Source organism: Dromiciops gliroides, chromosome 2, assembly GCF_019393635.1.
Source record: "Dromiciops gliroides isolate mDroGli1 chromosome 2, mDroGli1.pri, whole genome shotgun sequence".
Lineage (NCBI taxonomy): Eukaryota > Metazoa > Chordata > Mammalia > Microbiotheria > Microbiotheriidae > Dromiciops > Dromiciops gliroides.
In genome coordinates, this window is record NC_057862.1 from 23,130,635 (window position 1) to 23,146,658 (window position 16,024).

Genomic DNA, 16,024 nt, shown 5'->3' on the forward strand with positions numbered 1-16,024 from the left:
CCTGGTGAACATGTGGCATTCAAATGGCATCTTTTGGATAAAACATCTCCAAATGGAATTGGAATGAAATTTGATGGCCGTATGGACTTAAAGGCCATGTGGAGAGGGTGGGGAAATGCTCTAGTGTTTGTTTCAAAATATATCTAGGCACCTCCATTTTGGAAAAAGTAGGTCTCCCAATAAAGTTATAACAACATCTTTAAAAGGAACAGGGCACTCCCTTTGTCCACCTCATAGTTCTTAAATGTCAGCTATTGATAAGCTAGAGAGAGCACTGTTTAGAACTTTGAGCCTGGAGTCAGGAAGGTTTGAGTTAAAATCTGCCTCAGACATTTACTAGCTGTGTGACCTTGACCAATGCATGTGAGCTTTTTCAGCCTTGGTTTCCTCATCTGAAAAAAAGGAGGGAATTGTACACTCTGGCAATCCAGGAGATACTCAGCATATGCACTATTTTCCTATTTTAAGCTAGTACTTAATTATGTAGATTATATATTTTTTTGTATTTAAAAAGAATTTAAATTGCTTCCAGTTTTACATCCTCAGAATTTCTTCTAGTATCCTTCACCTTCCCCGTTCCAGAGAACCACCCAATATAAGGAATGATATGTACAAAAGAAAAAGAGAAAAATCAGCAAAACAAATCCATTATAGACAAAATTTGAAAATATATACAACATTCTGCACCTGTGGCCTTCTCACTTAAGCAAAGAATGATATTTCCAGTTCTTTCATGTGTTGGTTTTAGTTCCCCAACTATAAAAGTAGTATTTATAATTTGCTCATCTTCTTTATGTCCCATAGGGCAAAGCTTCTTCAACTGTGGTCACAACACCATATGGGGTCATGTAACTTAAAGTGGGGGTTGAGAAAAAATTGGCAACAGTAAAAGGTTATGTATACCTATTTTATCTACCTATATACTAGGGGTTGTGTAAAAATTTATTGGGTGAAAAAGTTTTTTAGGGCAATGGGGTTTAAGTGACTTGCCCAGGGTCACACAGCTAGTAAGTGTCTGAGGCTGGATTTGAACTCAGGTCCTCCTGAATCCAAGGCTAGTGCCTTATCCACTGCGCCACCTAGCTGCCCCCTGCAAGTGGAAAAAGTTTAAGGAGCCCTGACATAATGTCTAACACAAAGATCAGGTTATCACTGAAGCCTGGAAGAGACTGAGGTGTCATATTGGCTTGCACATGGTCTGCTCCTTTAGATTGTAAGTCCCTTGGAGACAGTGGTTGGTTGTCTTTTGACTTTTTGTATCCCCAGTGCTTAGCACAATGCCTGGCTCATAACAGGTGCCAAATAAATGTTTGATGTCTGCCTGATACTGACTGCTGCATGTTGAGTCAAAGGACCTGGATTCAAATCCTGGCTTTTCCACTTATTTATTTTGTGTGACCTTCTTTTGGGTGTCAGTAGTTTCCTCTGTAAAACAAGGGCATTGGACAGAATACCTTCTAAGACCTGTTCTGCTCTAGATGGGTGACTGTGATCTGCTCCATGTAACAAGGTGTGATGATCCAGCTCTGTACGATCTGGATTCACCATTTAAATGGATGTACTGCTTGTATCCTCAGAACCTGTGATGTCATTGGCACTAAGCTTAAAAAAAAAGAATCCGGGTGTTGCCCCATCCACTCAATGGAAAGATCTGTGAGCTTCACAGTACAATATGGAAGAGGAAGTCTGTTGGCCCCAGATGAGACAGTCAAACCTTTTTATGTGTTTGAGCCTGTGCTGCCCTCTAGGGGACACCTGAGAGATAATGTGAGAATGGATGCTTGTGGGAAACAAAGTCAGTTCCACAAACCTTATCCACAGTGTTCTGTGAGCAGAGATCAGGCATGGTCCTTGCCCTCATGGACTGTGTGAATGGTGGAAAGAGTTCTGGACTCTATGAGAGCCAGAACTGTCTTATTATTACCCTTGTATTCCTAAACACAGCACTCTTCAAAGAATGCCAGTAAAGAGCAGGTTTTTAAAAAAATGCTTGGTTTTTTTTTAGGGGGGGCAGGGCAATGAGGGTTAAGTGACTTGTCCAGGGTCACACAGCTAGTAAGTGTCAAGTGTCTGAGTCTGGATTTGAACTCAGACCCTCCTGAATCCAGGGCCGGTACTTTATCCACTATGCCACCTAGCTGCCCCCCCAAATGCTTGTTAATTGACTAAATGATTGGCTGTGGATTCATGAGAGAATTCGGTTTGAAAGCTGCTTCTGACCCTTATTAGCTGCATGACTATGGGCCAATCATTTAACCTTTGTAGCCTCAGTTTCCCCATTTCTTCTAAATCTCAGAACCTACGATCAGGTTGGCTCACAGGGCTGTAGGGAGGATCCCTACCTTCTGCAGACCTTTCCTGCCCATTCACGCCATCTCCCCATTCTCCTTCTCCTTCCTCCAGGAAGTACCTTCCATTTACACTGTGTGTATCTCATATGTATATAGTTATTTATATCTTAGAATGTGAATTCCCTGAGGTCTTTCTTCCTATTCTTAGGATGTTGTACGGTGTCTGATATACAGTAAGTGCTTAATGAATGCTTGTTGACTGACTAGCCTTGGAGGATAAAACTGTGAACCTCAAAAACCAGCATGAGCACAGCACCGACAAAGGGCTGGGAGATTAGAAAGATTTGTGTGACAGAGGATACCCCGGAACCCTTGGGAAGCAAAAGAATTTCCCTCCAACAGTGAGAACGTTCCCCTTCTCTCAACTGCAGGACTTGAGATCAAAGGTCCTGGGTTTGACGACTGCCTCTCCTACTGCCTAGTTACAGGCTCTTAGGGAGGTGACCCTCTTCTCTAGGTCTTAGTTGCCATAACTGGAGAATGAGGGGATGGGTTTAACTCCTCAGGTCCCGTCTAGCTCTAACTGCTAGAACAGAAGTGGATGCAGCATGAGGAGGAAAGAGGTGGCCTTGGACCTAGGCAGTCCTGGGTTCGAGCTTGCCTCTGATGCATACGGGCTGAGCAAGTCACTTCATCCTCTCAATGGCCTGGGCAAATCTCTCAGATGACAAATTGAAGAAAAGGTACCAATCTGCATTGTATCCTTATCTAGGAACTTTCTGCCCTCATGGATCCTAGGTCCTGATTCTTTTATTATCTTGCCAAATTGTTGAGCCCTGCATGCAGTGTGGTTGTTTATGGAGGGCTCTCATTCTTGCTATTGATTCCCAATGGGGTGGAGGGGCTTCTTGCTGAAACTCCAATACGGGATGGTAGTAAGTCAATAACCATTGATTTAGTACCAACTGTATACCAAACACTGTTCTCTGTGCTGGAAAGTCAGAGATGAAAAAAAATCCCTGCCTTCTAGAAACTTACAGTCTATGGAAGAAATGATATACAGCAAAATATATTGGACCTGGAGTCAGGAGACCTGACTGTCTCTTACTTACTACCTGTGTGAGCTTGGATAGATCATTTCACCTGAGTGGGCCTCGACTTCCCCACAAGCCAGGCGCTCTCAATCCCTCTGGCAGTTTGCTAAAACCTACTGGGTTCTTCTCAGGATAATACTTTTAAATACAAAAAAAAAATAAAAAGGAAACAAGTTGTATCGAATGTGATTATCAATGTAAAAAATGTTCCTAGATTTTAGGTTAAACTTTGTGATAGGTTAACTTTTTTAAAGACCTCAAAATCATTCAGAGCCAAGCCTGGTATAGACGGTGCACCCTCCAGGTGAATATGGTTGTTTGGAGTTGGCAAAAAATAGACAGATCCCTGAATATCTCAAAAAGCTGGGCTCTGAAGCTAAATCTGAGGACCTTCTAACCATGCCATTTCTTTCTTAAGGGGTCATAGACCTTAGTATATGAATATAAGTCCTTAGCAGGATTACTTGTAGGGCAACAACACTCATTTAAATGCAAAAACTCCAGTATGTTTGCTGAAGGAATGAATGAACAGAGTAGAAATGTGATTGTTGAATAAAAAACATTAAGTGCCCACTGTGTGCAGAACTCAGCATTTGGTACTGAGGAAGATGCAAAGGGTCAATAGTGTGTATTGGAAGAGAGTTGAGAGGACCTGGCTCCAGATATGCTGTAAGTGACTAGCTGTGTGACCTGGGACAAGTTGCTTCCTTTCTCTAGACCTCAATTTCTTTAGCTGCAAATGGAGGGTATTGAACTATGACCATGAGGGTTTTTCCCAGCTCTAAAACTATAATAAAAGTTTATATAAGACATAGTCCTTGACTTCATAGAGCTTATTGTCTAGTGGGGGCAGGGAAACAAAGATCCCAACAGAGATAACTGTAATACAAAATATTTTAGGAAAACTGCATGACCAGGTTTCTCTAAGTTATAACTTCTACAAAGCGCTATATGATGTCCTAGGGGCAAGAAGGCTAGTCTCAATGGATGGATGGGGTGGTGTAGTGTGGTGGAGGATAACAAAGGTTTCATAGAGGAGTTGATGATTGAGTTAGACTTTATTATTTATTTTTTGGTGGGACAATTGGGGTTAAGTGACTTGCCCAGGGTCACACAGCTAGTAAGTGTCAAGGGTCTGAGGCTAGATTTGAACTCAGCTCCTCCTGAATCCAGGGCCAGTGCTCTATCCACTTCTCAACCTAGCTGCCCCTTAAGTTAGACTTTAAAAGTAAACAGGAATGCTTCTTTAGGACTCAGAATGAGATGCTGCTTGTGTGACTCTGCCACCCTCACTCATGCACTCATTCATTTCCCCATTACCTCATTTTCAACCCTCTTCCCTCCTCAGTCAAGTTGTATATACAACCAGGTGCTAGGGATAATGCTCACTGGTAAGAAGAAAACCTTAGCATCTCCCTATTTAGTCCCCTGGGAATCTGACTGAAGAGGCTGAGGTGACTCCTAGCCCCATCCTCCCAGCCTAACAGAAGTAAGCAGCTTGGTGAAGCCTGGGGGAGGAGGGGCAACCTGTGAAGTAGGAGTGGACAACTAGGAGAACATTTGCCACTGAAGTGGGAGAAGAGCTGCTTTGAGGAGGCTGCCAGTGAAGAACCTCAGGGCCATGATAAGTGACTGGGTGGAGCCTGTTTTGGTTCCGATTACCCACAAGGGCAAACCCAAGACTGGTGGTTTCTCACTTCCCTTGTCCCTGTTCCCTCCCTCTCCTTTACTAGGAGAGACATTTCAGGTTCCTAAAATCTCCATGTCTTTCTTTCTTTCTTTCTTTCTTTCTTTCTTTCTTTCTTTCTTTCTTTCTTTCTTTCTTTCTTTCTTTCTTTCTTTCTTTCTTTCTTCTTCTTTCTTTCTTTCTTTCTTTCTTTCTTTCTTTCTTTCTTTCTTTCTTTCTTTCTTTCTTTCTTTCTTTCTTTCTCTCTCTCTCTCTCTCTCTCTCTTTCTTTCTTTCTTTCTTTCTTTTCTTTCTTTTCTTTCTTTCCTTCCTTCCTTCCTTCCTTCCTTCCTTCCTTCCTTCCTTCCTTCCTTCCTTCCTTCCTTCCTTCCTTCTCTCTCTCTCTCTCTCTCTCTCTCTCTCTCTCTCTCTCTCTCTCTCTCTCTCTCTCTCTCTCTCTTTCTTTCTGTTTAGCACGGTGGATTACTGCAGTAACTAGCCAATGAGTGTCAGTGTAAAATGTTACAGAGAGAGGGAGGGGGATGACACCCAAGTGGGAAGAGCAATAGATTTTGACAACTGCAGTGGATATTTCAACAGAGAAATTCTCTGCCTGGGGGCTCAAGCTGTAACAATGGAATTATGTATTCATTTTTACAGCTTCTCTGGGCAGAGGAAGATATGTAGACTTGTATCTTTCTAGGTGAATGAGGAAGCAATATAAGCTGAGGGAGGCTATGATGAAGTGGGACTGGCATAGGAAATGAGACTTTGGTCCCTTTCCTTTCCCACTGTTTTTCTGTAGCTGATTTCAAAAGCAAAACCTCTCCTCCTGAGGAGTGGCTAGGAAGGAGAAGCCTAATCCACAAGAGGTTAGAGGCAATTGAGAGGGACAATAGATCCCTGGCAACTATCTCACCAACCTGGCACAGGTCAATACCTCCACCATATCATTCTGCTGCTAGACGCTCCGAGGTCATTTCTATGTATTATAAAGATCTGAGTTCCTTCCACCCATGGCTTCTATTTCTGGTACCTGTGTCCAAATAGAAAAAGCCATGTTGACCATGGATCTTCATGGTTCTCTATTCACTGTATTGTTTTGTTTTGTTTTGGGTTTTTTTGGTGAGGCAATTGGGGTTAAGTGACTTGCCCAGAGTCACACAGCTAGTAAGTGTCTGAGTCCAGGTTTGAACTCAGGTCCTCCTGAATCCAGGGCCGGTGCTCCATCTACTGTGCCATCTAGCTGCCCCCTATTCTCTGTATTGTTAATGGCGGAGGAAGTCAGCATCCCATGGGCATCCACGGCAATTTATATCTTTGATGTGAGCTTATTTGCATGTTGATCAATTTTTCCTTCCTTCCTTCCTTCCTTCCTTCCTTCCTTCCTTCCTTCCTTCCTTCCTTCCTTCCTTCCTTCCTTCCTTCCTTCCTTCCTTCCTTCCTTCTTCTTTTTTAAAATAATTGAGTCTTTTCCCCATATCTTACTTTTGAACTTTTTTCCTATCTAGATTTCAAATAAATAAAATTTGGTGTAGAAAATTTCCTCCAAAATTTATTACTTCTCCCTACCTCCCAATTTGCACTAAGGATACTGCCATTCTCCTAGTCACTCAGGTAAATAGTCTTGAGTATCTCCTGTTCCCCTCACTCCCCCTATGCACTTATTTGTCAGGGTCTTTTCAATTCTATCAATTGTTCATTCATCACCTTTACACCCACATAGCCTCCCAATTATTTTCAGGCTCCCACCAACTCTATCTGGACTAGTATAATGCCTCTTAATTGGGGCTCCCTGATTTCAGTTTTCCCTCTCTCTAATTTATCCTCCACGCAGTTACCAAATTAGTATTCCTAAATTTGATCATGTGTGGTAGTAGGGGATAGAGAGCTAGCCTCAGATTTAGGAAGACCAGCTACATGATCCTGAGTAAGTCCCAGTTAACATTCTAAGATTATACATTGCAGGGGAGGTGCTAGTCATTGGCAGGATTTTTCCTCCTAGGAGTACCTTACAGCAATTAAATCTTAAGTACAGTCTGGGGGGAAATATCTAATCATGTCTCTCCTGTACTCAGAAATCTTTAGTTGCTCTCTACTTGTTTCTAGGATAAAATACAAATGACCCAACCACATATTTAAAAGTTCTCCCCAATCTGGCTCCCACCTACCTTTCTAGACTTCTTCTGCATGGCTCTTCTTCATGTCCATCACATCTCAGCTAAACCAAGTCAGTGGTTTTTCCAAGATTTGACATAAGATGCTCGGAATTTATTTTCCTCCTCACCTCAAACTCTCAACTTCCTTCAAGGCTCAGCTCAGGTTTGATGGGCTACATGAGGTCATTCTTGATTCTCCTATTTGTTCATATTCTCTCCTTGAAATTGCTTAGTTGTGTTCTTGTAGCTATCTGAGGGCAGGGACTATATCTCCAACAAATATTTCAATTGAATTGACCTATAGCAACACTAGGCTTGATGTGTTCTTTAGGTATTGGTGAAGTACATGCCATCTATATCTGCTAAAGTAATCAGCACATAGGATCCTCAGGGAGCCAAGAGAAAACCATCCTATCTAGCATGATTTCTTAGGAATATTTCTTTTTTTTTAGAAAGGAAACATTGGGTTCTTGAAATTAAAGGGTGACTGTATATTTTGGTATTTTATTATCCATTATAATTAGTTGACTAATTAAAAGGGTAGATTATAATTCAGTGGAAATTTCCCCAGGTAAGAGAAAACAGTGGGGGGTTTGAGTAGGAGCTGTCCTGGTACATCTTGACTCCTTTTTTCTAATCCAATTTGTTCCAAGATTTAGTTCTGCCATTTCTCTAGGGTCATTATCTCATAACTTAATCATTTTGCCTTACTATGGAGGCTGAGTAGTAATTCTACATTTTCCTTTCATCAATTATATCCCATTTTTCTGTATTCCCCTGAAACATGCCCACCCATTCTTTGGTAGCTCGAGCTTCCAAATATTTCCAGGGAAGCAAACCCTGACAATTAAGCCAAAGTCAGATTCTGCTGCCTTTGTTAAGTAGTTTTACATTCTTCCTTGCCTTTAACTACTTACACCCATTGAGAAGCAAAGAATTGAAAGGAATCAGAAGACACCAATTAGTCCATCATTCATTTCCTAAATAAATCATATTTAAGTCATCCTAAATATATTCCTGGTAGTATGACTAAAATCTCATACTCCCGAGACTCAGAATAAATAATGCCAAGAAAACTGGTTGCTTTTGTTAAAACAAAGGCAAACAAGCTATCTGGTACCTTTTGAAATGCAAGTGGTGATCACCAGGAGCCCCCAAGGGTTCATCCAGAGTGGGCCATGCCAGACTGAACTTATTTCATTTTTGGACAGTTACTAGATTCTCTGATCAGAGAAAGGCTGATGCTGTAGTATGCTTGGGTTTTTGCAAGGCACCTAAGTCATCAAGTGGAGAGAGCACTTGATCAGGAGTCAGAAAGACCTAAATTCACATCTCCAATTCAAATCTAGCCTCAGACACTTGCTAGCTATATGACCCTAGACAAGTCATTTAACCTAAAATGGATGTAATAATAGCACCTCTCTTCCAGGGTTGTTGTGAGGATAAAATGAGATATCTGTGAAGTGCTTTGCAAACCTTAAAATGTTATATAAATATTAGTCATTTTGGTGGTCATGATGTTGTTATTGTTACTTACAAAGTCTCATGATACCTTTGGTTCTATTTACTTCATATTTTCTACTTTCAGGTAACAGGGGCAGAGCAGGAAGGGACCTCAAAGGGCATCTTATACAAGCCCCTCATTTTACAGATGAGGAAACAGTCCAGAGCAGTTAGAATGATAAACTCACAATCATAAAAGTGGTAAATACCAGAGAAGGGATTTGAATCCAAGTCTTTTGACTCCTCCCACAATCCAGCCCATTGATGTTCAGCTGAATCATCCACACAGGAAGAAACAAGTGAATGACAATGATGTGCAGTTGTATGGGCAACAGCTAAAGCCAATCCATGAACTGTTATTTATTGGGCTGTGGATGGATAATAACCTGGGTCCAGAATTGAATAAGAGGAAGAAGAGGACAGCACACTGCTTAGTGCTTTTGATGACTCCAAGGTTCTCACACACAAAATGGGTCAGCTTTTGATCACCAGTCTTCTTCCTATGACTATGTGACTCATGGAACACCACAGACTCTGGACAACTAGAGTTGAGGGTCACCCAGAGGACAAAGTAAAGCTCCCATATATCACCAACAGAAACTTGTACAGCAGTGGGGATGTTGGGGAAGTCAGTTGAGAGAGAAACATGATCAGAGAGGAGGTGGTCCTGTCACATAGCAAGGACCAGGGATAACCATTGGATAGCTTGTTGGTGTAGCCACATTGCATCAAGAGATCTAGAAGAAAGTCCTCAGCAAAGTTGCTCTGTATGAGTCTCACAAGAGGAGGAGAGGCTCCCATTTACAACTGGAAGTTCATAGCACCATTAGTGAGACAAGAGCTTTACCAAAGCAGCAGATAGACACAGTCTCTGTCATTGCTGATTTTGTTTTATTCCATCAATTTATTCTGAAGTCCCTCTTGTAGGAGAGCATTGTAGTGCTTGCTTTATTGGTGGGAAACTTGTGGGGGTAAAGAGGGTTCAGTTTGGTTAAACCCATGTTTCATTGGAAAACCCTAAACTTGGCCTGTGGGGAATAGATTTATCTTATGAGAGTGAGCAGGGATCCCAATTCATGTAATTTTCCTTTATTGATATTCTTTGTCAATTTATAGAATTTTACTTATTGACTCTTCAGGCAACTAGGTGGAGCAGGGAATAGAGCACTTGGGCCTGGAGTTTGTAAGGGCTAAAATTCTAGCTACACTGTCTAAAATATCTAATGAGTGGTCGCCAATAAATTATAAGCTTTAGCAAGAGTTAGGCTTTTAAGCATTTATTAAGGAGAATAAGAATTTGGTTAAGAGAGAGAGAAGGGCCTAGATTCATCTATCTATTAAAGGGAGAGAGCATTCCTAGCTCCCTTCTCCACCACAGTCCTAAGGAAAGAGCGAGTGAACCAGTACGCCAGCCTCCCCCTTCTTCCCACAAGCAAACGTCACTTCCTGATGCCAAAGAAAAGACGCATGGTCCTGCCCTCAGAGGCCTTCTCCTCATGTTGGAGCTTTCCTACAGTAAGTCTCCAGCAGGTGGCATCATTTCAATCATTACAAATTAGTCAGGAAGACCTGAGTTTAAATCTAGCCTGCGATAATTACTAGCTGTATGACCCATGGCAAATCATTTGACCTCTGGATGCCCAAGTTTCCTCAACTATAAACTATAACTACCTCTCAGGGTTGTTGTGAGGATCAAATAAGAAAATACTTTGTTAAATGCTTAGAACAGAGCATGGCGCATAGTAGGTACTTACTACTTATTCACTTACCCCCTTCTCTCTTGGGTGATTGATTGTACATTACTCTCTCTAATGCATGATCCATGCCACCCAAACTGACTCACTTGTGGTTCTCCAAAGGCAACAATCTCATCTCCTACCTTTGTGCCTGTGTACAGGTTGGCCCTTTCTTTCCTTACTCCTTCAATTCTTTGAATATACCACCTTCATATTGTTGCTCTTAGAATCTCTTATTTCAAGGCTTACCTCATGGAGGTACAAAAAGTCCTTCCTAATCTGCCTTTCTTGATTGTGTCAGTTGTTAGTGCTTTTTCCTTCCTTCTTAAATGATCTTAAATTATCTGCTTACATTCGACATGCCATCCTCAACATTCTATGCATCTGGCCCCTTCTCTCTACTCACATAGCCACCAACCACATTCAGGTCCTCCTTATCGCTCACCCAGACTACTGTGATGGTCTCCTAGTTGGTCTCTTCTGCTTCAAATTTCTCCCTTCTCCAATCTGTTCTCCTCATGGCTGCCAAAGTGTAGGCAACAAGGTGGTTGACATGGAAGAGGCTGGGGAGCCTGCTTTTGGAAAGAGATAATTTGGAATGGAAGGGCTCTGCTCATTGATTTGGAGTAGGAACATACATTCTGTAAGTGGTTCTTGTCTATCAGCCCATGATGAGCCATACAATTCACTGGTTGTATGGCCAGAACTGGGGTGCATGTAAAAGTCACAGGCTATTCTGGGCTAATTTCTTAATCTCTGGTTCTTCCCAGATCATCAGGCAATGGAGAAGGCAAGGACTAAACCCTTGGTGGGAAGGAAGTCCTGTAACCTTAAGCCCTTATCTCTCCTCCAAGGCTGTCATATGAATCAGAGAGAATTTGAGGTCATGTGAGCTAAGGTCTTGCTATCGCTTTTGTCTTCTCTGTCTATTCCTTCTTGTTTTCAGTGAAGGAGCCTAGAGATGGATTCAACCTTGTGAGCTTCAAAAAGTCTGAATGGTGAGACACTAGATGTCTGGGAAGCAGAGACTTGATGGTGAGCAGAAAGGTCCCAAGCATCATACTCAACTTAGGCCAGAAGTACCTAAGATGCAGATTCATTCACCTATTGAGATGGTCTCTGGCACATGGTAAAGAGAGGAACAAATTCTTCTAAACTAACTGAAAGTGAACCTGATAGGACAATGATATATATATATATATATATATATATATATATATATATATATATATATATATATATATATATACACACACACACATATGTATATATATATGTATATATATATATGTATATATATATGTGTGTGTATATATATATATATAAATATATATATAAATAAAAATTGTATATGCCCAGGTTATGCTATGTTAGCATAGGGGAAAATGTGCTCCCAGGTGATGGGAATAAATGATTGTTCTTTCTCTGCTTGTTATATCTTTGGATTAAAGCTAGGTGATGTTAATTGGTTAGATGAGGTACTAATTATTGAAGATCAGTGGGGAAGGGGAAGGAACACCAGAATGCTGCTGGACCTGATACCACCAGAGAAAGGAAGGCTAACCCCTTAGAGGCACCCTGAAAACCCTGAATAGGAATTAGTGTCAGCCTCATTCTGGAAGGGCAAGCCCAGAAGATTGCTTCAGGTGGATCCCTACCCTGCTTGATGAACTCCAAGGCTCTCTATTACCTCCAGGATTAAATGTAAATGCCTTTCACAACCTGGCCCCGACCTAGCTTTCTGGACTCATTACACATTCCTCTTCTTTCTCTGCTCATGTAGCCAAAGTGGCCTTTTCTCTATTCCTCACCCCGATGCCTCATCTCCCCTCTCAGTAGAATGTAAGTCCCCTTGAAGCAAGGACTGGCTTTTCTGTTGGTTTTGTGTTCCTGGTACCCAACACAGTGCATGGCTAAAGGCTTCTTGAACATCTGATTGAAGCATTTCCTCTTGGTGAACCTTTAAAAGCCAGCCTACTTCCACACTGGTGGGGGAAGGAGGGGACTTGGATTTTATGGAAACTAACCCGCTGGTTTCCTTTCCCAGAACCATTGCTTTGCACAAGAGGTTAATTGTCTGATGTGGAATAATTGATCCTGAAACATACCAGATTGGGTCCAGCTGTTAAAGCCAAGCCATTTGGATAGATGGGGAAAAGGATGCTTGGCTCTGATTTCCTTATGGGAGCCCTACCCAACGGCTTAGTGTCAGAGCCTTGAATGGGGTTCAAGAAGCTCTTTCCTGTCTGTCTTCTCCTCAGTACAATTCAGGTCCATGGGCTCAGAATTAGAGTTAAGAAGGACCTTAGAAGCCATTAAATTCCACTCCCTCATTTTACTGAGGGAGAAACTGAGGTCCAGAGGTTAAGTGACCAGCCCAGAGTCACACGGGTAAGCAGCAAAGCCAGGATTGCTTCTCCCCATGTCACTACTTCAAAATTCTGCTATTTTGCCAGAAGGGAGCTCCCTCCTGTGCCACAAGTAACGCAAGTTAGTAGAATCCAAGTTCTAGCCTGAGTTGCCAGAGGTTCTGAGGGGTCAGTTCAATGTCAGAAGCATTTATTAAGGTCCAGCCATATGCCAGACTTTGTGGTAGGCAGACAAAGACAAAAAAAGAGTCTTGCTTTTCAACTAGTATAAGAAGGGAGAGTTTGCCCCCATATTCCTGACTCCAAGTGCTCTGATTTGCCCCTCATGTCACACGGCTTCTCCATTCTCCAACCAAATGTGAGAATAAATGGTGTCTCAACTCTATTGACAGCCAGTGACATCATCATTATCATTGATGCCACCACCACCAGCCTTTACAGGGCACCTAGTATGTGCTGGGAGCTGTGCTAAGTGCTTCCAAATATCCTATTTGATCCTCACAATGATCCTGGAGGGGTAAGTGCTAATATTCCCATTTTACAGTTGAGGAAACCAAGGCAGACCAAGGTTGAGTGACTTTGCCAAGGTCACATAGCTAGTGGCAGACAGAGCTGGCATAATTTCCACTCTCTCCAACCAACAAATCATCATGGTAAGGGTGAAGGAAGACACTTCTCAATATTCAGGATCTTTGTGGAGGAAAGTGACACAGGAAACTCGGGATAACTGTCATTGAGAGGCAAAAAGATGTGGACTGTGAGACAGCTCTTCCAACAGGGAGAAGTTCATTGAGGGGCAATGTCTTTTATGGTTGGGGCTTTCACATAAGACTCCAGTTCTCTTTTGTTTTAAACATAAGGTATGCTGTTTGTTGTAGGCTTTTATTTGTTTGTTTGAATTGCCTTTTAAAGAGATTTTTTCCAAAGGGATAAAGTTGTTCAAAGATAGAGGCATAAATGTTTCTGGAAGCTGGCTGAAAAACACACGTTGGCTCTCCTGTCGGGCTGAGTGTTTGGGCTCCCTGACACACAGATGCAGGGGGCTTGTTTCTGGACTTATGTTCAAATTCTGACTCTTAGGAAAGGCACATCACTCCTCTGGGCCTCAGTTTACTCATGTGTAAAATGAGAGATTTTGATGATGACTGACCTTTCTAAAGTCCTTTGCAGCTCTAGACCTGTGATCATACAATCTCAAGGGAGAGAACCAGTCTAATCTTTTCTTTCTTTCCAAATAAGGAAAGCGATTCCTAGCAAACAGAAGTGACTTGTCCAAGATCACACCAATATGAGAGAGATAACCCTGGATGTGACTGCAAACGGCCTGATGACTATCCAGACTGTTTCTGATACACTCTGCTTGGATTCTATATGCAGCCATTCTTCCAGATGACCAGTAACTGACACACTGCTTTCCAGGGTACTTTGAATGCCACGAAATACTGAAGACCTTCTAAGAGCAAAAAATAAAAAGCTCTCAATTGATTTTGTCTGTTTCAATAGGAACAAAGATCTATTTATTTATTTATTCATTCATTCATTTATTCATTCATTTATTTATTTATTTGTTTATTTATTTATTTATTTATTTATTTATTTATTTATTTATTTATTTATTTATTTATTTATTTATTTATTTATTTATTTATTTATTTATTTATTTATTTATTTTTAAGTGAGGCAATTGGGGTTAAGTGACTTGCCCAGGGTCACACAGCTAGTAAGTGTTAAGTGTCTGAGGCCGTATTTGAACTCAGGTCCTCCTGACTCCAGGGCCGGTGCTCTATCCACTGCGCCATTTAGCTGCCCCAACAAAGATCTATTTAATACAGCGAGTGCTGAATCAGAATTAGGACAAATATTATTAATTTCACATTCATGATGTACTTTTACATGATTGCTATGTCATTTATAACACATCTATTCATTTTTTCTCTTTTCAGCTCCCTGGTAAAAATCTATCAACGTCTTATTTTTTTTTCTATTTTATAGATGAGACAACCTTTAATAAGTGATCTATTTATTTCCTGTGCATATTGGCTAATGGGTAAATGATTAATTTATGTCTCCCTGAACCTCCTCATGCACTGTATTTATTTTACTGTGGGACGGTATTTATTTTCCCAGCAAAGCATTACTGTATCTAATTACATTTGCAGCTTTTAAAGGCAGTAAAGCAGCCACCAGCAGTTAATGCGGCATTAATTCAGAGGTGTTATACACCTGCTCAGTTCCAAGCAGTGGTGCCCCAAACCAACAGTCCATTGCGCATATGTATGTCAGGTCAAGTCTCTCTTTAATGGTCCCATGGGGGCTAAGCAATGCTTTGCAGCTAGCAGGCCATGAATAAATATTTGTGGGATTGAATTAAGCTAGAATGCAGAGATTCAGGAGGCAGATTACACTAGTCTTTTCCTCTCTTCCATTGTCAATGTAGGAAATCACATTTGGTGAAGAGAGAAGAGAAGAAACGGTCAATGTATCTTTGTATATGTAATAAGAGACCCAGAAACAAGGAGCTTTAGAGATGATCTATTCCAGTCTCCTTACTGTAGCAATGAGGAAACTGGGGCTAGGAGAAGTGAAATTAATTGTCTAAGATCACCTGGGTAATAAGAACCAGAGCAGGGCTTTGAAGGCAGGTCCTTTGAGTCAAGGGCTAGTTCCTCCAGTCAGCTAGAGGCAGCTGGATGGCTTGGTTCAGGAAGGCCTAAGTTCCAATCTGGCCTCAAACACTTACTAGCTTTGTAACCCTGAGTGGATCACTTTCTCTCTCTCAGTTTCCTCAACTGTAAAATGGGGGAGAGTAACAGTACCTACAGGACAGGGTAATTGCAAGGATCGAATGAGTTAACATCTGTAACAAGTGCTTACTTATCGCAGTCCCTGGCACATAGTAGGCACTATACAAATGCTTCTTCTTTTCCTACCTTCCTATTCTACGCTGCCTCTTTTTTTCTGAGTTGGTTGTGGCCTAAGTCCCTTTTATTAGTTTTAAAAACTTCATTGTTGCTTTGTTAAAATTTGAAATGCCAGTCATTTCTAAATATTTCCCACCCTACAATCAGACTAAGAAAACATTGAACAAAGCCAACCATCAATGACAGTGTGGGTGACTCTCCACACCCAGAGCTGTCTACTTTTTCCACAAGAGGTGAATTTCCTCAGTCCTTTTCTTAGCTATGACATAACAATAAACTTCAGTT

The 16,024-nt window shown here is 41.4% G+C and overlaps 1 protein-coding gene across 2 annotated transcripts in view; it reads right to left on the reverse strand.

The window, feature by feature from the left end:
* Positions 1-16,024, reverse strand: part of RHOBTB1 (Rho related BTB domain containing 1) — a 176,343-nt gene that overhangs the window by 109,137 nt on the left and 51,182 nt on the right. The gene's annotated exons all lie outside the window — the stretch shown is intronic.